Genomic DNA, 22,516 nt, shown 5'->3' on the forward strand with positions numbered 1-22,516 from the left:
TGGCTTAGTCTCAGTGTATTAAACGTGTGCATATGTACCACAATTCAGATGCTCACATCATCATGCACACACATGCACAACACACATGCACACACATAGCACAAGTACAGACACACAAGTGCACCACTGGGTATGCCCATGTGGCTTGTATTTCCAGTTCAGTTTTCTCTGTGGATCAAAAGAGCAAACTGAGCACATGTGCCAGGGTGTGAGGAGAAGAGAGTCCTATTGGAACAACAGGCAATGGAGTGGGGAACATAGTTTGGGAGGATGGGGAGGAGAAGAGGGAGACAAAGGGATGTATGCATCCTGGCCTATGGCTTTTGATGGAGGTGTGAACTGTGGGCAGAAATGACCATATTCCTGACACGGACCCTGCCCTCTTTCTAGGATGAGATGTTTCCTGGTGGATATCTGCATTTGTCCTATCTTTCCTTTCTGCCTGGCCTCCTGGGGGTCAGCAAAAGTGGGTGGAGCCAGTGAGAATCCCATACCCTGAGTCCCTGAGCTGAAAAGTAAAGTGGGTAGCAAGTTTTTGGATGCCAAAATAGAAGAGAAGTAGAGTGAGTTGGGGCCCTCTCTGGAGTCAGGGCAGGCTGACTTTCAGTGATTGTGCAGTTGGCACCTCCCCAGACATGCTCCTGTTCACCCAAGCAACCACCATAGTGATAGTCAGTCTTGCCGTGTGGGGAGGAGTGTAAAGGGTGGGGGGCAGAAGGATTCTCCAGGCTGCTCTATCTTTGGCTACAGAGGGGATGGAGAAGGGAGAGGGCCACGCAAAGTCTCTACAGCCAGCAGGCACCAGTCCTTTTGCTGGGTAGCCATGCTCATGGTACTGTTTGGGGCAGGGCAGAGGGTTTCAGTTACAGAGGAGATGGGCCCCCTGGGGCTGAGGGCAAGAAGAGGCAGTGGAATGGCAGATGGATGTGGAGGTCTTGAGGGAGGGCTCAGTGGGTTGGGTTGGCAGCTTGAGCATTCAGAGTATGGCTATGGCTTAGGGCAAGGCCGGATACTTCGCCTCAAAACCTTTACCATCCAGGAGGCAGCCATTAGCCAGATCCTCCTGGCTTCCCTTGGCCTAGAAGTCCGTGGCACCGTCTAGCAGGTGGAGGTGGAGGAGGGTGGCATATCAAGACTCAGTGACAGGTTTTGTTCCTTGGTGGCAAGGCGAGCATGTGTGCATGAGCACATGTGTGCACATATGAGTTCCCAACTCTGGGCAAAGACTGCCATTTCCTCAGTGAAAGCCTAAACATGCCTGCTGCCTCTGCCATCCTGCTCCCTTTTCAGGAGTACAGAATAAAGTAGGATGGCAGGAAGAATGTTCTAATCAAGAAGCTTAAAGAAATTGCTATATTCCCAAACTTAGGGATAAAAGTTCTTTGGATGCTCCTGGTTTATCAGACAAGATCAGGCACATTCAGGGTGGTACGGTTATAAACTGCTGCTGGTTTATCACTCAGATTTGGGGAAAGAATGAGAAATTCTTACACCATTCCCTCATGCTTCAGGGCTCAAGGGGATTTTCTGGGTGGGCAGGGTTATCCTGGGTCCTGAGTCCAGTTCCTAAAGCTTCAGAGACAGTAGAACTTCCCACAGGAAACAGTCAGAAGCCCTACATGGAGTCCAAGGCTGGGGCCATGTGAGAGGACTTCACAGGCCTTGCAGAGTTTGGAGAACGAGCCAGGGTTCTGGGGCAAGAGAACAATGATGGCAATGAATAGGAAGCATGGCTGCCATGACACCTCTTGCAAATTGATGTGGTCACTTGGTAGTGATTGCCAAGAACAGTGGTTCTCTATTCAGGCTGAAAAATAACTTGGGAACTTTAAAAAATACTGAGATCTGAGCTCTAAACTATGTGAATCAGGCCGCTAGGAGTAAGTCCTAAGCACTCACTGGTATCTTTTTTTTTTTTTTTTTTTTTTGGTACTGGGGATCGAACTCGGGTCCTTGCGCTTGTGAGGCAAGCGGTGGAACCACTGAGCTAAATCCCCGGCCCATCACTGGTATCTTTTGAAAACAACAAGGGATTCTAATGAGAATCACTGGCCTGGACTATGATCTTAAAGTTGTATCCAGATCCTGGGAGGAAGAACAACATGGTCAATTAATAATGCCAACCATGGTCACAGGTGGAGGAAGTGGTGGTGTTAATTGGTCCTTTTGATGGGCACCTGTGTGTCATTTTACAGCTCACAAAGCATTCTCACGCATTGTCTGAGCAAAGAATTTAGAGTGATTGGCTATTCCCATTTTACAGATAAAAAAATTGAGGATCAGAATTTCTGCTTGTATAAAAATACAAGGCTGGAAAACCCCCCAAAGTTCCCCAGTCTCTTGCCTGCTTTCAGGGGGTGGAAAAGAGAGCAAGTTCAGGGCTAGGCTCTGGCTTACAAGTCTGGGCAGGGGGTTGTCCTTGGCAAGGCTGCCACTTTCTACTCCCACCTGGCAGCTTCCAGGAGACCAACTAAATGTGGAAGAGGATTCAGTGCTGTCCTGATATCTTGATGGGCAGTGGCCTCTGTTTACTTCTCCATTAAAGCACCTGTAACACAGAGACAGGCAGTGCTTTTGTTTAAAATCACCTTGGTTATCCGGAGCAGAGCCAAGTGTGGATCCCAGACTTCATACTCTTTCCAACACACTCAAGTACAATGTCCCCAGGTTGGGCAGAAGGAGTTGGGACCTGCACAGCTTCAGGAGTAGGGTGTGCTGATAACCCATAGGGAGATGAGCACCATACAGCATGCAAGGGGCTTCATTGGGATAAAGGTAGGGAATGCTGGGGGGTTGGGGCCCTTGGGGAGGCTGGTACAGCAGCAGCAGCAGCAGCAGTAGAGAGGAGGGAGAGAGGGCTGTGTGGGAAGCCTGATGGATTGACACATGTGTGAATCAGCTCTGTACTGTACTTTTCTTGTTCAAGAAAGATCTTTCTCACCCAAGCCTCTGGCTCCCTTAAGTCCAGGAGGAGCAGAGGAAGGAGTAAGGTTTCTGGAGACACCTGAGGCAGAGGAAGGGGGTTTAGGTTCAACCTGTGGCAGGCATAAAGCCCATAGCCCTTCTTTCCCCTCAGGGTATAGAGGCCCTTGGTTGGTAGGCAGAGCTGGGGCCAAGATGGAGAGCTGTGCAGGGGACTAGCTTTCCAGCAGTCCCGTCACAGCAAACCCTGGGACTTGGACTTGCAGCTGAGCTAGTCCTGGTCTCTCTCTCTCTCTCTCTCTCTCTCTCTCTCTCTCTCTGCAGGACATAAGGCTGTTGGTGTTTTTTGAGTAATCCATGTCTTGCTTTTCTTCTGTTGCTTAGTTCCTTTCATCTCTCCAATCCCAGGACTGTGAGCAGGGGCTAGACTATCTCATGTTACAACAATCAGATGCCATAACTAAGCTTCAGAAAGGGTACTTGATGTGGCCCAGCCAAACCCCTGAATCCTTAGTCTCTGTCCTAACAATTCCTGCCAGTTCACCAAATCCAGCTCGCATGGGACCTACTGGACAAAGGCCTGCTGTGTGTATCCAAAGTGTAAAGTGCTCTCCTAGGGCAAGAAGTTACTAATGACACTGAATAGTCAGCCTCCTGGGACAGAGCTTCCCCTCATCCTGCAGGAGGGACTATGTTGATGTCCTGGGCCTCAGACATGTTTGTGTTTCTGCCCAGAGCAACACCAATGCCTGAACCCAGCTGCTCCTTTGCAAGATGCATGCCCAGTAGGACAGCATGCCCAGAGAAGGGAGGCTTAGGTCCAGGCCCTGTAAGTCCAAGGCGGCCCTGTCACACTGTTTTGCTGGAAGCCTTTGACTCTGACAGCTCTAAGACAAATAGATGCAGCACCTAAATCCAAACCTAAAGACATTAGGCAGAAAGATTAGTGAAAATTTGGCAGGAAAATGTACATAAATGGGATCTCCCTTGACCTTTTGAATGATGTCTATGGGATTTGGGGCTGGGGCCAATGCCAGGGGCACTGGCCATAGGAAGTGAGTCCCTGAAGCCCTGACAGGGTGGAAGTAAGAGATAGGAAGTGGAAAGGATGGACACGGGGTAAAGCAGGGGAATCTTGCATGAGGGGCTATGTAGATAAAATTCAAGATGGAGTGGGCAACTTCGGAGATAGGGTGTCCCCAGTACTAGGTGTTCAAGAGCAGAATCAACATTTGACAAGTGTTTAGGAAACCTGAGAGATGGATGGAGGTTTTGACTAGATGCATTCTTCCTAAACTTCAATTTGTATGAGTCTTCTGTGCTTTTGTGACTATGCACTTGCTAACTCAGTAGGTCTGGTGGGGCCTGAATCTAACAAGCCACCAAATGATGCCCATGTTGCTTGGCAGACCTCACTTTGAATAGTTAAAGACTTGATGATATCCAAGATCCCTTCCAACCTGAGAACCCTGAATGCTACAATATCTGAACAGCTTCTGCTCTACTTGGGTTATGAAGTCCTATCAGGAAGTTTTACTAAGGGAGCCAAACTCCTCAGAGAGAATGAAGGTAGTATCTATCTGAAGCAGGGTTTTCAGATATAATGTCCTGTTTTTCCTTAAACTTTATTGTCGGAAACAAAGTATGTGGTGGGACAGCCCCATTTGGGCAGTTGAGTATTTTCCTGGGGATTGGAACTCTGTTCAGGGAGAGATGAGAAGGCAGAGGAAAGCAGTAGGAGAAAAGGCAAGGTGGCTTGAAGTTACGCTTGGTGATGACTTGGAATGATGGTGAGTGACCCTCAGTAGAAGAAAGACTGGGAAGAGAGATGGGGCTGGCTCACAGTTGCCTGCTGCACCTGTGAAGTTGATTCTATAAACTGTGGAGGTAAGGAAGAGTTTTAAACAAGATTAGATTTGTTCCAGAACCCCTACTCTGGCTTTAGGGTAGAAGATGGGTTAGTGGGGCGCAGAGCAGAGGCAAGAAGCTGAGCTGGGCCTGCATGAAAATTCAGGAGAGACCATTGACAGCCAGATTCCAGACTTCTGCTGTGATGGACAGGCCAGGGGAGGGGAGGATGCAAGGGCCGCTAGAGGCGTGGCATCTGCAGGGACAGATGACTTGCTAGTTATCTGCTGCTGCAAAACACATTATCTCAATAATAAAACAACAATCAATATTTATCATCTCACCCAGTTTCTCTGGGCCTAGAATTCAGGAGCAGTTTGGCTGGAGATTCTGTCTCAGGGCTTCTTTTATGATGTTGTGGTCAAACGTTGGCCAGGGCTGTGGTCATGCCAAGGCCTGAGAACTAGAGTAACCTCTTTCAAGATGGTCCCCCATGTGCTGGCAAGGTGGTGTTGATGTCTGACAAAAGGCCAAAAGTTTCTTACATGAGGGGTTCTCCATAGAGCCACTTGAGTGTTCTCACAATATTGGATCTGGGCTCTCCCAGAGCAAGTAGCCCAAGGAGAATACAGAGAAAACCACAATGACTCATGTGTCCTGGCCTTTGGAAGTCATACTTTGTCATTTTCACAAAATCTCCTGGGTTACACAGGTAGGTCTTATCTGATGTGAGGGTAGCTATAAATGCATGTGAATGCTAAGAGGCGAGAATCAGTAGAGGCCGTCTTAGAGGCTGGCTGCCACAGTGCTTGTGAGAGATGAAGGCACAGGAATCTAGGAAGACACTGAGTCTTCCAGCTTGGGTGGCTGGATGGGCAGGAATACCCATCATGGTGAAAGAGAACAAAGGAGGAGGGTCAAGTTCTGAAGGAGGGTTGCAGCATTTGAGATACACTGAGTCGAAGTGCCTGTAGCTAAGCCAAGAAAAGGTGTCCAGTAAGGGGATGGGTAAGAAAAAAGGTCAAATGCTTCTCAAAGACATGCATGAATGGAGGGCTTTAGTGACACTCAGTTCTCTGCAGTGCTGGTGGAGACCCTGTTGCAGAGCCTGCCCAGTGCTGGCCTGAGAGGAAATGAATGGTACCCTTGGAGATGGCTCTTGGAACCTGACTCTGTTCTCAGTCCTGTCACTCCATTCCCAGCCCCTAGGTGGCTTGACTCCCCTTCCTGGTTGCCATACCCCCCAGTCTCTCATTATATGGTTTTTACTTCTATGAATTTAATGCAATTTCAACAGTTCTGGGACTGAGATTTGAAAGGCAGCATTTGTGGATGACTTGAGGATCTAGAACAGAGCCTCAGGCACAGGCAAATAAATGGAGGGAGAAGGTCCAGCAAAGGAGAGGTCAGAAAACTAGGTGGAGAACCAGCTGGGGATTAGGAATTCCAAAAGAAAAAACTACTCAAGAAGAAAATAATAAAGAGGGGTAAATGTTACAGAAGGACCAAGTAAGGTGAAGATGTAAAAGAAGGCTTTATACATATTGACAGGGGTGAGTGGACAATATTTGGTCAGAAGGCTCATGGGAGCCTTGGGACTCATCAGTTTGGCTGAAGTAGGAGTTGACAGGAGAGTGAGGGGTGGGGTACACAAAGTCAACTTGACTACAAGTTGACTACAAATTGTCATTCCTAAGACAGAAACATGCTAAATCCAGGGCTGCAGAGCCAGGATTCAGTGAAGTCTGTTTCACCAAAACCCACATTCTTTCCACACCACTGCCCTGCCTCCCAGGATGGGAACCGGATGCTTCTGCACAGTCTCACCCTCCCTGATTCCCTGCAGGCTCCCTGCCCATTTTCTGTCGAAACTCTGGCACATGTTGTCAGCTGAAGTGCGATGTCTCCGGGTCCCAGGCCCTAGGCTGCCTCCCCATTTCCCTGGGTTGCTTACTGCAAGCTGCCTGTCGAGGCTGGGGCCCTTGCCATCTTAGGTCCTAAAGGCCCGCCCCTTAATGGTGGGCCATCAGGGCGGTACCTGGCTCCCAGATCCACTCTGGCTGCTGGTCTGGGTCCCTGGGGCCATGAAGGCAGTGTAGGTTGAACCAGAAACCCATAGAAGAGAGGCCTGGGGGGAGGCTGGAGGAGGTGGTGGTGGGCAAGGAGGGAGCCACTGTGGGGTGATGGGGTTTACCTTTGACAAGGGTTGAAGGTTTATTTACTCTGAGTTCTGGATGCAGAAGCACCAAAATGAAACCTGGAGTGGGGGTGGGAAGCAGGAAGGTGATGGACTTAGCGTGGTAGTAGGCTCCTCTGGGCACTGTCTTTTCTTCAGATTTCAGTGTGGATGCAACCACATTGTCTTTTGGGAGAGCTCTGGCCAGGGTCTTCATGCCTCACGTCCTGGTCTTAGGAAAGTTCTGCCTCATATCTGACCTCTACCTTATAGCTACACAGGATTCATACCCTATCCATCACTCACCCATGACACTACCCTGCTAAAGGCTACCTCTTACCCAGGACCCTCAGCCCTGGGCCTTCCAGCTGAAAGTGCCAGGTCTCTGGCCTGCCCACAGCAGCCCTATTCTCTAGGGCCCTTTACTCAGTGTGGCCTTGTTACAAAGCCAGCTCAAGCACAGATGAGCTCTTTGAGCCCATATTTCTGCCTGAACTGTTTTGTTTCTTCAGTTCTAGACTAGAATACAATCCTGGCCCATAGCCGGTGCTAGTGGGTAGGTAGAAGAACAGCTGCTGATGGTTCAGGACTGAGGACAACCACTGAACAGTCATTTCAGGAGCTCAGATTGTCCAGGGATATTTCCATCCAGGAGAAGTGAGAATGTGCACTTACAGAGAACTAGCTGCCCTCACAGAGACCCAAGTTCTAGTTTGAATAGACCTCTGATGGTCTTGGAAGCCAGCCAAATTGGGAGAGAAGGGCCTCTGGATTGTCATGGAAAATGCACCGAACAAATAAAAGATGGATGAATCATAACATCAGACTGCTCTAGAGATGGATGAGACAGAGGTGGGTGATGGGAAGATTCTTGTACCATTTTTCCCCCCAAGCAAGGGGAGCATTAGACAAAAGGGCCCCACACAGGCTGAGACAGGTTTAGAAAAGAGGACGGTGGGAACATTACACCCTCTGAAGGCAGAAAGACCAGGTTGACTCTTTGCACAACACCATCCAGTCTGGCCTGGCCTCAGGGCTCTTGGTCTGGGCTCTCTTAATCCCTGTAGGAGGTAATGGAGAGCATCTTCCCAACTCGGCAGGAGGCCCCAGACCACCACCCTTTGAGCACCCTTCACTGTCTCTAGGTAGCATAGGTCAGCACCTGCCCCTGACCTAAATGTGGAGCAAGCCCCAGGGGCTCCAGCCACTTGGGACAAAGCCTGAGCCCACCACTGCCCAGGGTTTCAAACCTGACACTGGGGCAGACAATCTTTTCTTCCACCGAAATGCCGCACTAAAAATGCAGCCATTTCAATCTACTACTGTCATCATTTCGTAAAAGGAAGGCACGATTTAGCAGAAGGAAGGGCTCTCTCTCAGAGTAAGTTCAGTTCTTGCAGGGAGCAGAGTTGGCTGCTGGAAAGCTTTCTGTGCTTCTTTTCATTTCCTCAGCTGCTCCAGGTCAGTCTGGGCCCTGCCTCCGTGCTGACATCCATGTGCCTCCGTGTGCTCATCCAAACAACGGGAATTATACCAGATTGGTTTCAACTGCACACTGTGTAGAAAATCATCAAAAGCTACAGTGGGGGAGGAAGCACACACAAAAACAATGATGCTGATGAGGACTGAGGGTGGCCAGGATAATGCTGCAGAGACAGTGCGTGTGGAGGGGCTTGGGGCCAGGGTCTTGACTCGGGCGAGACTGCCATTCTTGGCATGTTCCTTCATCTTCTGTGTCATCACCTTCTCTTCTGTAAAAGTGAGGATGATAAGAACAATAACAAAATAATAATAATTACTACAGTCCCCAATTTAGTGTGGTTCAACTTCATTATGGTGTGAAAACGATACACACTCAGTAGAAATTGGACTTCGAATTTTGAACCCTTCCTGGGCTAGTGATATGCCATATGATACTTCTATAGTTCAGATCTTAAGCATCCCCCAAAGGCCTGTTTGTTAAAGGCTTAGTTGCCAGTTTGTGGTGCTCTTGGGAAGAGGTAGAGACTTTAAGAGGTGGAGTCTTCTGGAAGTTAGGTCACTGAGGGCAGACTCTCAAAGGGTGCATACCCTGGAAGGGGTATTTAGACCCCTGCTCACAATAGACCAACTCATGGATAAAAACCTCCAATACTGTGAGCCAGACAAACCTCTCTTCCTTGTAAGCTGATTGTGTCAGGTATTCAGTCACAGTAATGGACAGCTGACTCACATAGATGCTCTGATGCTGGGCAGTGACAGTGAATTGGAGTTCCCAATCACCCATATGACCAAGAGGGCAAACAATTGATACTATACAATGTATTGTATTGCTAAGCTATAATGTTTGGCAGGTTAGGTGTATTAAATGCATTTTTGGCTTATATTTTCAACTTACAGTGAGTTTATTAGCACATAGGCCCATTGTGAATCGAGAAGCATCTGAATGTATATCCATGCACATATAAACTGGCTTTTATATTTATGAGAAAAGGCAGAGGAGAGGGTCCAGGGAACAGCCTCTCTTGCCTCGGTATAAGGGACCCCTGGGTATAGGATCCACAGTCAGGATGCCAGTTGAGGAAGAACCAGGCACCTAGGGCAAGCTCTGGTGTCAAAGGACAGGATGGGATGTGAAAGGGGAGGTGCAGAGCCCACCAGGGAGATGGGAATGGGAAATAAATACAGAGATAAACTTTGAAGATAGGAGTTGTGGTTATAGCTATTGTGTATGGAGGGTTTCCTTTGTGTCAGAAGATGATATAGATTTTTTAAAGATATTTCTTAAATCCTCTTCAACAACTCTAATGGCACCCCTATGTTATATAAATGAGGGAATTTAGGGCCAGAAGGGCCATGTGATATGCTTAGGGTCACAGCCAGAAGCAGAAGCTTGTGGTCTCTCCCACCTGACAGTGCAGAGTGTGCTGGAGAGGACATTTCCAGGCTCCCCCTGAGGTCTCACATCTGGCACCTGAAGACATAGACCAAGTCGTGGAGCAATGAGGGCCCTTAGGTATCCAGAGAAGTCAGGGGAGTCTATGCAGGATCCTCAAGCAGGGTCTGGGTGGGACAGGGTGAGCTGGACTCAGCATGGTGGACAGGGTAGGAACTCGAGACAATCCAGGCCAAGCAGGGTACCAGGACCTGGGGACAGGGCAAATCCCTTGAGGTGAGCTTTCCAGGAATTTCTCCTCCCTTGCAGAATTCTAGGTAGGTGCTACCTATCACAGGTGAGATGGATAGTCCAGCCCCCTCCCTCCAGCCACCATAACTGAGACGAATTTTCCAAATCTGCCCTGGCTCTGTTGTTTTGACTTCTCAGTCAGAAGCTGCCACTTGCTACACTGACCCTCTTATGCTCTAAGGACTGTAATTCGACTTTCTAAATGCTCATTTGTGGTTTCCAGACACTGGGTCGTGTAATTATGAAAACTCACCAGCCACCTCCCTGACTGTGGATCAGGTGAACCTGTCCATCCCAGTTGGCGGCTGGAGGTTGGAGGCTGTAAGGCAGCCTGGGTCATGGCCTTGGCCCCCCAGCTGGCCCCTCTCCAAGGTGCTGGACAGAATGCGGGCTGGGGGGGGGACATCCTAGCTTGATGGAAGAAGAGTAAGGAAAAGGTCTGGCCATCACTCAGAAGTGAAATCAGAGCAGGGCAGGAAGGAGACAGGGCAAAGGCTTGGGGAAAAGAAGAAGTGAGTGGGGACTTGGGGAGGGAGCATTTCCAACTCGCACCCAGAAAAATGACAATTATTTTGGGCACAGGAGATCTTTCAGGCCATCCATCATGGCCTGCTTCTTGGGGCTTTATTTTGATGTACTAAATGAGAGGTGTAACTTAGTAGTTAGCAGTTTCCTTATAAAATAATTATACTAATAAGTACGCAGCCAACTTAAAGTAAAAACTACTGAAGGAAGTAACAGTACAGATGATTTGTGGATATGGGTCAGCCCCTGATGGTGGCATTCAAATGCTTGCAATGTGGGAAATACTGAGGGAGTTGTATAAATAGTAGAGGGACCAAGGGACCCTGTCTGGGAGGACAGCAGCCCCGTCCAGGTATGGGCTGGCTGTAAGGCTGTAGCCAGCTCCCGAGGGTGGAGAGAAGGGTGGCTAGGGGGCCTGCCACTGTGTAGGCAGCTGGAGATACAACCATGTTTTCTCTGGGAGTCAGCATCTACAGAGTTGACGAGAAGACTAAGAAATGCCCCCCATTTGGAAACATTCTTCAGAGGCTAACAGATTTTCTTCTGCATAGCTCCACAGAGCAGAACCATGAATTTCAGCTCATAAAGAGGCACCTAGGCTGGTGTCTAGTGAGGACTGGGGAAGGCGCCCACACTGCTCCCAGAAAATAGGGTGGGACTCCCCATCAAGGAGAGTGGGAGGGGAGAGCACAAGGGGAACCACGGTGCTCTTGGGAGGCAGGGTAAGGCCTGGAACTGGGTAGCTGGCTGGCCATTGTCCCTTGGGTCCAGCCATATGGCTGATGGGAGAAATTTTACCAGTTTGGTGGAAGGTCAGGTTTGCATTTGGGATGGGATGAATGACAGCAGGAAGTGAAGGCTAATGGAAGGTACTCCTGCCTTATCCCTCAGAAGGATTGGAATGCAGATCCTGCCTGAGACATCTCAGGATTCTTGTTGGTGGAAAACAGCTGAGCAGACCAAAAGGAAGGACCTGGCCAACCTGCTGGCTGGCCCAAGCTGGACCTAGAGATCTTGTCCCTGACCAAGGTAGGTAAAGGATGGTGCTTCAGGCCTTCAGAGGGTCTCTCTGACTTACTCATGGGGGGAGTCCCCAATTTGGTGGTCTGAGAAGATGTTTGGTATTGCAGTACTCATGCTGTATTGATGTCCTTGGGGAACAAACACAAGACATCATTTGGTCTGTGACCTTCACTCCATTAGGGGCTGTGCCCTGCAGTGGCAGAGACATCACTCAGCCATGCTCATTTCTCTGGAGGTCATAGAGAGGCCTCCGGTGTGGGAACCCTCTGAGGGTATAGAATGAAGTGGAAGGCAGAATGCTGAGAAGGTCAAAGCTGTTTCCAGGTCAAAGACTGTCTGGAACTTGCACTGCCAGCTGAGGTCATGATGAGATAACCTTATTAGGAGATAACCCTCCTCCCTGTTCCCTAGGGAGGAGCTTGTCCCTGTCATAACACAGAGTGCTCCCTGTTCTCTGTCAACAAGCAAGCCATAGTCCTGAAAACATGCACAAGCCCATTCCTTCTGGGGGGGCCTGGTCTGATGGTTGGAGTGGGGGATGGTTGCCTACCAAGCCAAAGTCCTCAGCAAGATGCCAGATATGGTGTTATATGTAAGGATAGACTCAGGCTTCACTAGCCCAATTCTTCCCTGCAAAGGGGCCTCTTGCCTGTTCCGACCAGGCTGAGCACCTCTGGTGGCAAGTGATGGAGAGATACAAAGTGCACAAAACTGGCCTGGAAATGAGGCTGCCAAGAGACCATGAGAAAATGAAAAATGGAAACAAAGTCTTTGTAAATGGTGGTGGTGGTGGTGGTGGGGGATGGAAGGGTTGAAGGGAGGGCAGGGGAATGGGGAAAAAATAAGAACCAAGAGAGATTATGTAAAGGTGCAAATTTCCAATGATGAACGTCATTATATTGTATACCTAAAATGTATCAATAAAATTAATAAAAGAAAAAAAATACCAAGAAGAGGATGACAAGGTGGACAATTTCCACCAAGTAGGCTTGGACCTATCACCAGAGGAGGGACCGAGGAGGAGCAGGAATGGGCCATCCAGGTCACTCCCATGAGGGGTGGGAGTAGCAGAAGTGAGTCTCCCTCCAGCTTGAGTTCTTCCTGACTTCAGCCAGAGCAGGCACTGTGCCTGCCCATCAGCTCCGGCCCAGCTTGGACATGGAAAGGTGTGGAGGAAAGGTCAGTATGAGTCAGGCAATGGCCCTGTCAGTATGAAACCAGCTGACAAAACCCCAAATACACAAACCCAGGGGGCAGCAGAGCAGAGTAATCAAGGGTCCCAGTAGGTGGTGAGCTTGCTCTCTACTGTGCTCAGACCTAGGGCAAGCCTGGTAGGACAAAAATGCAGCTCTATGAGGTCTGTGGTGATAAACAGTGGTCCTTGCTGGAATGGCAGCTTTTAGAGGGGAGCAGTTAGGAGCAGAATTTAGGACAACAGAAGGGCATCAGGGCTCAGAGGCAGAGAAGTGAAAGAAACACTGGAGTTGGGAGAAAGTGACCTGCATGTGGAAGATAAAGAGCAGACTCCCTTGGCTTAAAATGAATCACAGATCTGGAGGCCAGAGTCTGAAATAAGCGTCACTGGGTTAAAGCCAGGGTGCTGGTGAGCTGCACTCCTGGATGCTCCTGATAAGGTCTGCTTCCTGGCTCTGTCCAGCATCCAGAGGTCTCCCACAGGCTGTGGCCATGCCCTCTTTCTTCCCTTCCTCAAAGACAGCAACAGCAGATCAAGTTCTTCCCTCAGGACATCACTCTGACCTCTTCTACTTCTCTAGTCCACATTTTTGGGCCTTTGGGATGATGCTGGGCACAACCAGATCATCTAGAAAAATCTCCCAATTTTAAGGTCAGCTGATTAGCAAACTTAATTCCACCTACAGCCTTAATTTCTTCTGCCACATGACCTAACATATTTCCAGGTTCCAGGGACAAGGATGCAGACATCTGTAGGGGTCATTTTTCTGTCTACCATAGATGGTAGGAAGAGTAGAGAAGAAAGGAGACCCAGAGGAATGAGGAGTAGAGCTTAAGACAAGAGTAGGAGCTACTGTGTGTTCTTGAGCGAAAGAGGGCCCAGCATTGCAGAGGCACTAGGGATAAGCTTGGTTCTCAGAGTTAGTGTGAGATCATTTTCCAAACTCAAAACAATGGAGCCATGTTATGTCTGAGGTCTTGCAGACATTAACGTGTTATTGTTCTCCACTGAGGGCAGTGTGCCAACCTGCAGGAGGCCATGGCTGACGCCAGAGTGAGGGGGCCCAGCCCTCGGGGATGCCCAGGTCAACTGTCAGCTGGAGACTGCCCAAGAGGAATGGATAAGTCATGCTGCCTGGCTTCGAGGCACCTATGCTACTGAGTGCCTTTCTAGCCCTAGACACTGAGGCTGTCTCTCCGAGCTGGCCAGGAGGGGACGGAGAAGGATGAATGGGACAGGCCCTCAGGCCAATGGTGAAACTGGCTGGAACTTTCCAGGTGGGCAGCTAAGGAGGGAGGCAGGGCAGGGTGGGGGTGGGGAGGGTCAAAATGAATGGAGCTTTTGTTCACTCCTTGGCATGGCCCCTGCCTGGGAAAGTAGAAAGGCAAGAGAAGAGCATTCAGGCCTTATAGATCTAGCGAGCTGGGAAACTCTATCTTGTGGAGGGTGTCATAGTATTGGTGACCCTAGTGGTGTCCCAAAATTATGTCTTTTGGAGCTGGCTTTGCTGTATAGGCTGCTGATGGAGCTTATGAGGATGCCGAGCTCGTCAAGTTCCCCTCAGTGCCCCCACTGTGTACTGGTTGAGAGGATGAACTCTAGGAGAAGCCAGACTTGGATCTGAATTCTAGTCTTAATACTTATTGGCCATGTGACCTTCCTGAGGTTCAGAAACCAGAGAGGGTAACCCAGCAGTGCTTATCTCCTACAGATAATCTGAGTAGCAAATAAGGCAAGGTGTGTTAAATCCTAGCACAATGCCAGGTACACAACAAGTACTCAACAGCCATTCACTTCAAAGAAGGGCTGACAGAAGCCAGGCCTGTGTACCTATATGAATGGAATGGGGTTAATTTCTTTTCTAAGTGAGTGGCCTCATGCAAAGATCTGGTTAATCTCTTTGAGGCCACTGGGTAGTTTGGCTCATCCCAAAGGCTAAAGAATGCCAAATAACACTCAGGCTGGATTATCCCATTTCAGACCTCCCTCTGCTCAGACCTCACCTCTGCTCATCTGGAGCAAGGTTCTATAGTGCTCAGTTTAGGGGTATCTGCCATAAGTGGTTGTGAGTTTGGAAGACATGAGAAATAGAAGGAACCGCTGAATGTTGGGCCAAGATAATGAACCATACCAGAGGTGTCAAGGAACATGTTTTAGCCACCTGGAAGAGACTGTCCGAAGAGACATCTGAGCCTTGGCCCCCGGTCAGGTGACAAGACAGAAGGGAGAAGAGTGGTGGGTAGTTGGTGGTCACCTGGAGGCCTGCCCGGGAGTCCTGGCTGCCTCACCTCAGCTTCTGGAAGTCAGAGAGGGGAAGGGGACTGCTCCCCAAAGCCTGTAGCCCTATCTCCACCCCAGGACAGAAGTCCCTCTCCCTCAGGATTGCTGGAAGATGCTGAGGCACACTAAATGCTGAGTGGCATCTACTGTCCTCTCTGTTTGCTTCCCTCACAGTCTGGCTGAAGATCAGAATCTCTGCTGAAATCATCTCTTCACAGTCAGGTCATGGTTGTGTGCCAACAACCTGAGTGCCCACAATGGAGAAGTCAAGAGCTTTTGGAGCCACAGCTGCCTCACACCAAGGCTCTGCATTTACCAGATACAAGTTTTGATCAAAATATACAGTAGATCTTTAAATTTTAAAAATGTATTGCAGTAAGACACATTGCCATGAGTGTCCTTCAAAATACCCCCCTTGCTTCAAACACATTTATCCTATCATTCTTGCAACTTTCTGAAGCAGTTCTGAAAAGTCCTTTTTTTGAGAATGTCTTTATAAGATGTCATAAAAAATACAGTGCATGCTGCTGCCTAGTGCCATTGAACAGAAAGGCAGATTTATAAAACATTACAGTGTGCCCTCATCTACCTTATTCAGTTGGACCTGGCACCATGAAACTTTTGGCTCTCCCTAAAGTCAAAGTGACCATGAAAAATAAATATTTTGAATCAGTTTGAGACATTGAGATAGCCATGACAGTGCAAGTGCAAGTACAGACACTCATGAAAAGATTTCCAGAACTGCAAGAACATTTGAGTAAGTATGAAGGGGACTACTTTGAGGGAGATTTATGGTAATAAGTCTTTTACTGTAATAATTTTTAAAATTTATTTGAACATTCACTTTTTTAAAAAATCATACCTCATACTTACTTACCTTCTCTGGGCATCACTTTCCTCATCTGTAAAACAGGGATAATGATAGACCCATTTCATGAGGTTGAGAGGATGAAATGAACTGATATATCCAGAGCCAGGTCTGGCACTCAGTCAATGCTATGTAAGTGTGGTCATTGCTATTGTCTTCCACCATGCCACAAAGCACATATGGGGCACTGAGCTTTCTCATGGTTTGAGCTGTTTGGGAACCAGATTAGGTGCAGACTCTCAGAGTGACACCTATTTAGCAATCACCAGACAGGTCTCACCCATTTGCAAGAGATTGCCAGGGAAATCATCTGGCTATTTGGGTTGTGTTCTATACCAGGGAAGCTGAGGAGCTGAGGGGGAAAGAAGGACGGGCCTTTACACAGTCAGTCGTGTCACTGTATATATGTACAGCAAAACAAAACAAAAAGCCCCCAGTCTTCGTACAAGGACTTGGCTCTCCCAAACTGAGACGATGATGGCAGTAGAGCCACAGTGACCTGATGAAACCACTTAGGGACGAGGGATTCTGAGCCTTTCTCATGTTAAAATCAAACATAATGCTGGGTGTGGTGGCATACGCCTGTAATCCCAGCACTTGGGAAGCTGAAGCAGGAGGATCACCGAGAGTTCGAGTCCAGCCTGGGCTACATAGTGAGTTCAGAGCCAGCTTGAACTACAAAGGGAGACCCTGCCTCAAAAAACAAAAAACAAAACAAACAAACAAATAAATCAAACATAACAATCTCAGCCTGTCACCCTGGGCACCGTCCTCCATCCACCGTCCTTGGATTTATCCACTGCTCCCTTGAAGTCTATCAATAAACTTGACTTTTCTATATTCTTCACTATTGGGATTTTTTTGTATGTGTGACAGGTTCTCACTATGTAGCTCATGCTGGCCTTGAACTCTCCACAATCCTCCTGCCTCAGCCTCCTGAGCGCTGAGATTTCAGGCCTGTGCCCTAGAATAATTCTTTTTGACATCTGCAGCTATATATATATATATATATATATTATTATATATATAATATATATATAATATATATAATATATATAATATATATATAATATATATAATATATATATAATATATATAATAATATATATAATATATATATAATATATATATAATATATATATAATATATATATATAATATATATATATATATATATATGAAGAGGGGATTTAGATTGGCTTATATGACCAGAGGCTTAATAGTCCCACAATTGCCATTGCATGCTGGAGAGCCAGAGAAGCCAATAGCTGCTCAGTCTGAAAAGCTGGAAACATTAGAACAAAAGGATCAATGATACAGCCTCAATCTGAGACTGAAGACCTAGAAGTCCCCTGGAGAGTTGCTGGTCCAAGTCTGCCTTCAAAAGTTGATGAATCCAGAGTGTGACATCTATGGGTGACAACAACAAAAAGTGCACCTACTCAGGAAAGGTCAAGTGTGTGTAGAGTTTGAACTTCTCCCTTCTTCCCCTTTTTCAGTCCTTCTCAGCCCCAGCCTATTGGAGATGGTGTGACTCACTTTCAGCATGGGTCTTCTCCACTCACTTTGCTGACCACCTCCAATCTTCCCTGGAAACACCCTCACAGATACACCCAGAAGTGATCTAGGCATTTCCAGTCAAGTTAAAAGCAAAAATTAACCATCACACTAACCAAGTGGTATGAGTCACCTTCCTGAGCCAGCAATGAGATCTGGACCAGAGACTTCTCTCTATCCTTATCTGGCACCTGAAGGAGGAGATGAAGAATGACACCGAGACACACAACCAAAGTCTAGAAGTGCCCATTGCACAGTACCCTACAACTGCTCAAAACACATGTTGAATGAAGACATGATTCATGAAGACACAATTCCACGATTGCTATAAGTCTTTGTGCACGTTCTCCTATCTTCTTGCTGTGGGCATTGTGTCTCCCTTGGAAAAACCTTTAACTTGTTTTCACTAATCCTTGAGGGTGATGATTGGTCCAAGTGGACAGTGAGCAAAGTCAGCAGCAGAACGTGGTGGGTGTGGAGGCAGGAGCTGAGTGAGTATGGAGGATGGGGCTGGGGCTGGCAAGGTAGTTATTTGCTTTGAGGACTGCTCAGACTCTAAGTATATTTCCTGAGGACAGTCCTGGGAAAAGTACCATTTCCAGCCTCAATACACTCACATACTTTTTTTCATCATACATTACTGCTATCTTTACTGACTCAGTTCTGTGTGACTGGAACTCATCCAAAGTAGAAGGGGAAGCCAGATAGAAGAAAGACTGTCCCCTGGGCCTGCCTTCTCAGGATGAAGAAGTGCTGAGCCAAGCAGAAGTCCTGAGAGGAGGCAACTCCAGTCCTGCCTTTGTCTTCTCATTCTTCATTATGGCAGGATAGAAAGGAGTAGGGAGAAAAGGGACATGAGGGTGGGTAAGAATATGAAAAGGACTTCTCCCATGGCCCTGGTCCCAAAGGACACAGCCTGATTTAGAGAAAGTGTGTGTGCCTCGTCATTGGAAGGAAAGGCTGTAAACCCCAGACTCCCAGAGTGCTCATGCCCACATGTGCAACCAACACAAATGCAAAGAAAGTAGTAAAAGCCCTTCTTTGCAAGGACACAATTATAGATAGATGTTTGCAGGGCAGTAGCTGGCACACAGTAATTCCTCTGTAAGTGTTTGTATAAAAATTTAAATCACCCTTTATGAGAAGGAAAACAGATTTTGCTATGCAGGTCTATCCTTTTTTTAGTCCCTCTGACTAATTATCTGTTGACTTCTAGCCCATAGTTTCAATCAACCAAGGGGGATTTTTCAAAGACTTGGTATGTTATTGGCAAAATACCCTTCAAATAGGGGAAGAACATTCCCCAGACCTGTAGGAGCCTGTTGGAGGGAAGCTGAGAGCTCTGCTCTGCAGTTCTTGCCCCAAGAGTGCCAATTGCCTGCTAAATCCAAGAGATCTGGCCCAGGCTGCTCCCCACAGCCTCCTGCATTTTTGCCCCACCCTTCCTGCTCAGCCCCAGCTCAGCATTAAAACCTCAGTTTGTGTGTCCTCCTTTGGTGAGCCCAGTCCCTGCTCCTTCTGTGGCTGTGGGCTGTGGGGGAAACTGCAGTGAGAGTCTGAGCCAAGATTCCAGACCATTTCAACACCTGGATTAGGACCAAGTCAGGGCCCAAGGTGGGGTTGTAGCTGTTGTACTGTGCTATGACCCACAGTTTGTGTGAAGCACTTACAGAGGAAACTCAACTTCAATGGGTCAGGCTCACTTGTGATTATGACCACAATAATGGCAGCTGGGAGCTGCCTTTCAAGTCCACCCAAGCCAATGGTGAGTGTGTGCTTTACTTCTGGACAGCAGCATTTCTCCAGCCTTTGTTCAGAGGGGCCTGAGAGTCCTAGAGAGGCTGGGTGGAGTTCAGCGTTAGAATGCAGTCTTAGTCAACAAGGCTACCTCCGGTTCCCAGGTCCATAGAGGGACCTGTACCCCCACCTTCATTGCCCCTGAGATCCTGAAGATCCAGCTGAGATCAAAGCTGGACCCCAGAGTTGGGGTGTGGTCAGGATTCTTGAGGCTTTGGGTGGAGGCAGAAAAAATGCTTTCCTCAACTCTTCCCTGAGGCTAGGGCTTTGTGAAGAGTTGTCTGGGGCTGGCACATCACTCCATCTGCCCTTCCCCATTCCTTGAATCTGGCTCCAGGCTCCTGATGGAACTGCCAACCATAGCCCAATGAATAGGTTGACTCATGCCTCAAGTATGGCTCCCCACATTTTGTGCCGAACACACATGGGATAGAAAAGCTGCAAAGACGAAGACACTACTGCTTTCTTTCTCTCCTAGGGTGGGGCTTGAGGCTGGAGCTTGAAGGCTACCAGTAGGCTAGGATGGTAGGGAGAATGGAGGGAAACCCAAAGAAATAAGAGTCATGACCTCTGTCATCAGGGGGTGCCCAGTTTGAAGGGGACAAAGATTTGCTCTGTAGACATGAGCCCAGATACAGAGCAGATGGGACTCGGAATAGGGCTGGGCATAGAGCTTACATGAACACCAGGGCAGGGAGAGGAGGGAGATGATTCATGTCTGTCAATGACATTCAAAAATGGTTTGTGGAGCAGCCCCAGTGATCAAGGCCATGCTGAGTGGGTGATGCACAGTCCCCTAACCTTAGGAACTACACCACTGGGGCAGGCCTGGAAGACATGTGCAAAACCATGTCCTATTGAATGTGTCTTATTTATTATCTTATATTAAGTGAATCTTCTACCAAAGACCCATAGGTCAAGGAGAGGGACCTGGCTTGGTGGTGCAGAACTACCTACTTCTCACCCATGAGCCAATACTCCTCCATGCCTGCTGTCTTGAAATGTCACCCTGTGCTGGGAACTCAGTATAATCCCTCTCTTCTGGCCACAGTGAGCTCCAGGTTAGGGTGGGAACCTCTGCTATAGAGAGTTGGTGCCTGGCTTCCCATGGGACTCCTTTCCTTACACCTGCCTAGGTCTAGTGTGGTGGGAGGGGCTGCCCTTCTCACTGGGGAGGTTTCCACAAAGTTCAAGGGACAGAGTGCTGTTTCTTTCTGAGTGAGGCACATAATACTCCCTGCTGCAGTTACTCGCCACCCACACACCCCTGTCCATGGCACCTGGATCTGAGGTTGGCACATGGTAGTGATCCTCATACTGGACAGAGTGCATTCCTGTCCTACCACGTCCTCCTTCATAGCACAGCCACGAGAAGAATGAATGAGGAGAAGAGAATGAAGGGATGGGGTCTTCCCAAGGGCAGCGGGGACTGTACCCAGGACCTATCCTGAGAGTGTTCTTCCAGGGAAGAGGAAGGGCTCCTGCTAGGGGGCCCCAGACAGTTGCTTCTAGCTTGGGCCTGTCTTTTTTGGCCTGAGGCCCCCAGTGTGTCTCAGTATGCTCACACCTCTTAGCAAGTGTGAAATTGGTCAACTCAGTAAAAATCATCTCTGAGGGTCTCAGAAACTCTCCAGGCAGGGAGGTGAGCCACACCTCACTGCCCAAGACCTGTAAGGCTAGCTCTGGTCATTGTCTGTCTGCTGGGATTATCTGTCAGGTGCTTTCTCATCACAGCCCTCTGGTGAGCAATTGCCATCCCTGTTGATCCCCAGCACCAGGTGTCATTTTCCCACAGCCTTGGCTTCCTTGTGGCCAACCACATGCCCTGTCCAGAGACTTCTGAGCCTGAGCTGGGTCCCAACTCCTTTGCTCTTGAAAACATGGGCCCCAACCTTGGGGCTTTGAACCTGTTCCCACTGCACCCCCACCTCCCTCTCCAGCCAAAGTATGGCACAGCTCCTAGTAGTCCCAGCCCTACCCTGCCTGAGGGTCCTGCTTTTGTCTCTGGGGGAAGCAGAGAGGTGATCCTCACTCAAGTCTGCAGCAAGGAAGAGAAGGTGTGGTTTAGGACCAGCACTTGCTAAAATCTAACCATAATTCCCTTTTTCCTTTGGTGCCACAACCAAGACTACCTTGGCTCTCATAAAGCAACTGGCAAATTGCTATGCCAGCTGCTGGATCCTCCACACTCACTTTGGCTGGTCTATCTGACAGGACAATCCACTGACCTAGAATTCCTTTTTCTATTCCCTTGGCTCCAAAGGAGGCTTTGGGCTGGAGCTCAGAGAAAGCACAGCGATTCCCGCTGCTCAGAACAAGATGGTTTGCCGTTGTAACAGGCCGGCGGATTCTCTACATGTTCCTGATGAGATTAGAAGCTCCTGCAGGTATGTGTTTGTGGCGGCCTTCAGCCTGTAGCAACAGATACGATGACTCACTCCTTCCCTGGTGGAATAACTGAGAGCTGGCTGGAACACACCAGGGGGTGGGGGAGCCAGCAGAACAGCTCCCCCTGAAGAAAGACTGACTGCCAGCCCAGCACCAAGATGTTTTGTAAGGAACTACACAGGGTCCCTGGGGCTGCTAAGCCCCTGCAGGGTCCTGTCCAGGCCAAAGAGCAAGGAAAAGGTCAATGGCACACAGAATTCAGAGTTAGGAAGAGCTGTGGAGGCACTGGATTGCCTGCAAAGAGGGCAAAGTGGTTTATAGCAGGCCGAGAAGCCATACATTTTCTGTTTCTGGAGCATAGCAATTCAAGGAGACTTCTGGCCTGAACCTTGCAGGCAAATCTACCCAATGGGCTCAAAGATAATGTGCTTCCTCTAAGAAAGAACTAGCGCTTGAAAGGAACAGACTCCATTTTTCCCTCTGGCTCATACTGAAGGCATAAGGTCACAGATTAACTTTCTAAGAGCTGAAGTCCCTGCGGGAACCTCCTGCCTAGCAAAATATGAGAAGCCAGTGGGGACTTGCTTTGTCCCCAACTGATGGAGCAGTGTCTCCTAAGCTGGCAGGGCAGCAGATACCATACAGGGATAGTGACATTGTCCCTGGTCCTGCAAGAATCCCTAGGACAGCAGCCATGGGCAAATGTCCCTTATTTTCTGGCATCTTCTTGGGCTGCTCACAGCCCCCCAGATCCCATGGTGAAGAGAGACTC

The 22,516-nt window shown here is 48.6% G+C and overlaps 1 long non-coding RNA gene across 1 annotated transcript; it reads left to right on the forward strand.

Moving 5' to 3' along the window:
- Positions 1 to 2,622: 2,622 nt before the first annotated feature.
- LOC147828498 (uncharacterized) lies at positions 2,623 to 21,744 on the forward strand. The gene is made up of 3 exons (XR_015450699.1): positions 2,623 to 2,775; positions 11,529 to 11,666; positions 21,620 to 21,744. It is a non-coding gene; the product is annotated as an uncharacterized LOC147828498 (long non-coding RNA).
- Positions 21,745 to 22,516: the final 772 nt, after the last annotated feature.

Source organism: Heterocephalus glaber, unplaced genomic scaffold (assembly GCF_053883595.1).
Source record: "Heterocephalus glaber isolate CG9 unplaced genomic scaffold, H.glaber_assembly_v1.0 deba00001060, whole genome shotgun sequence".
Lineage (NCBI taxonomy): Eukaryota > Metazoa > Chordata > Mammalia > Rodentia > Bathyergidae > Heterocephalus > Heterocephalus glaber.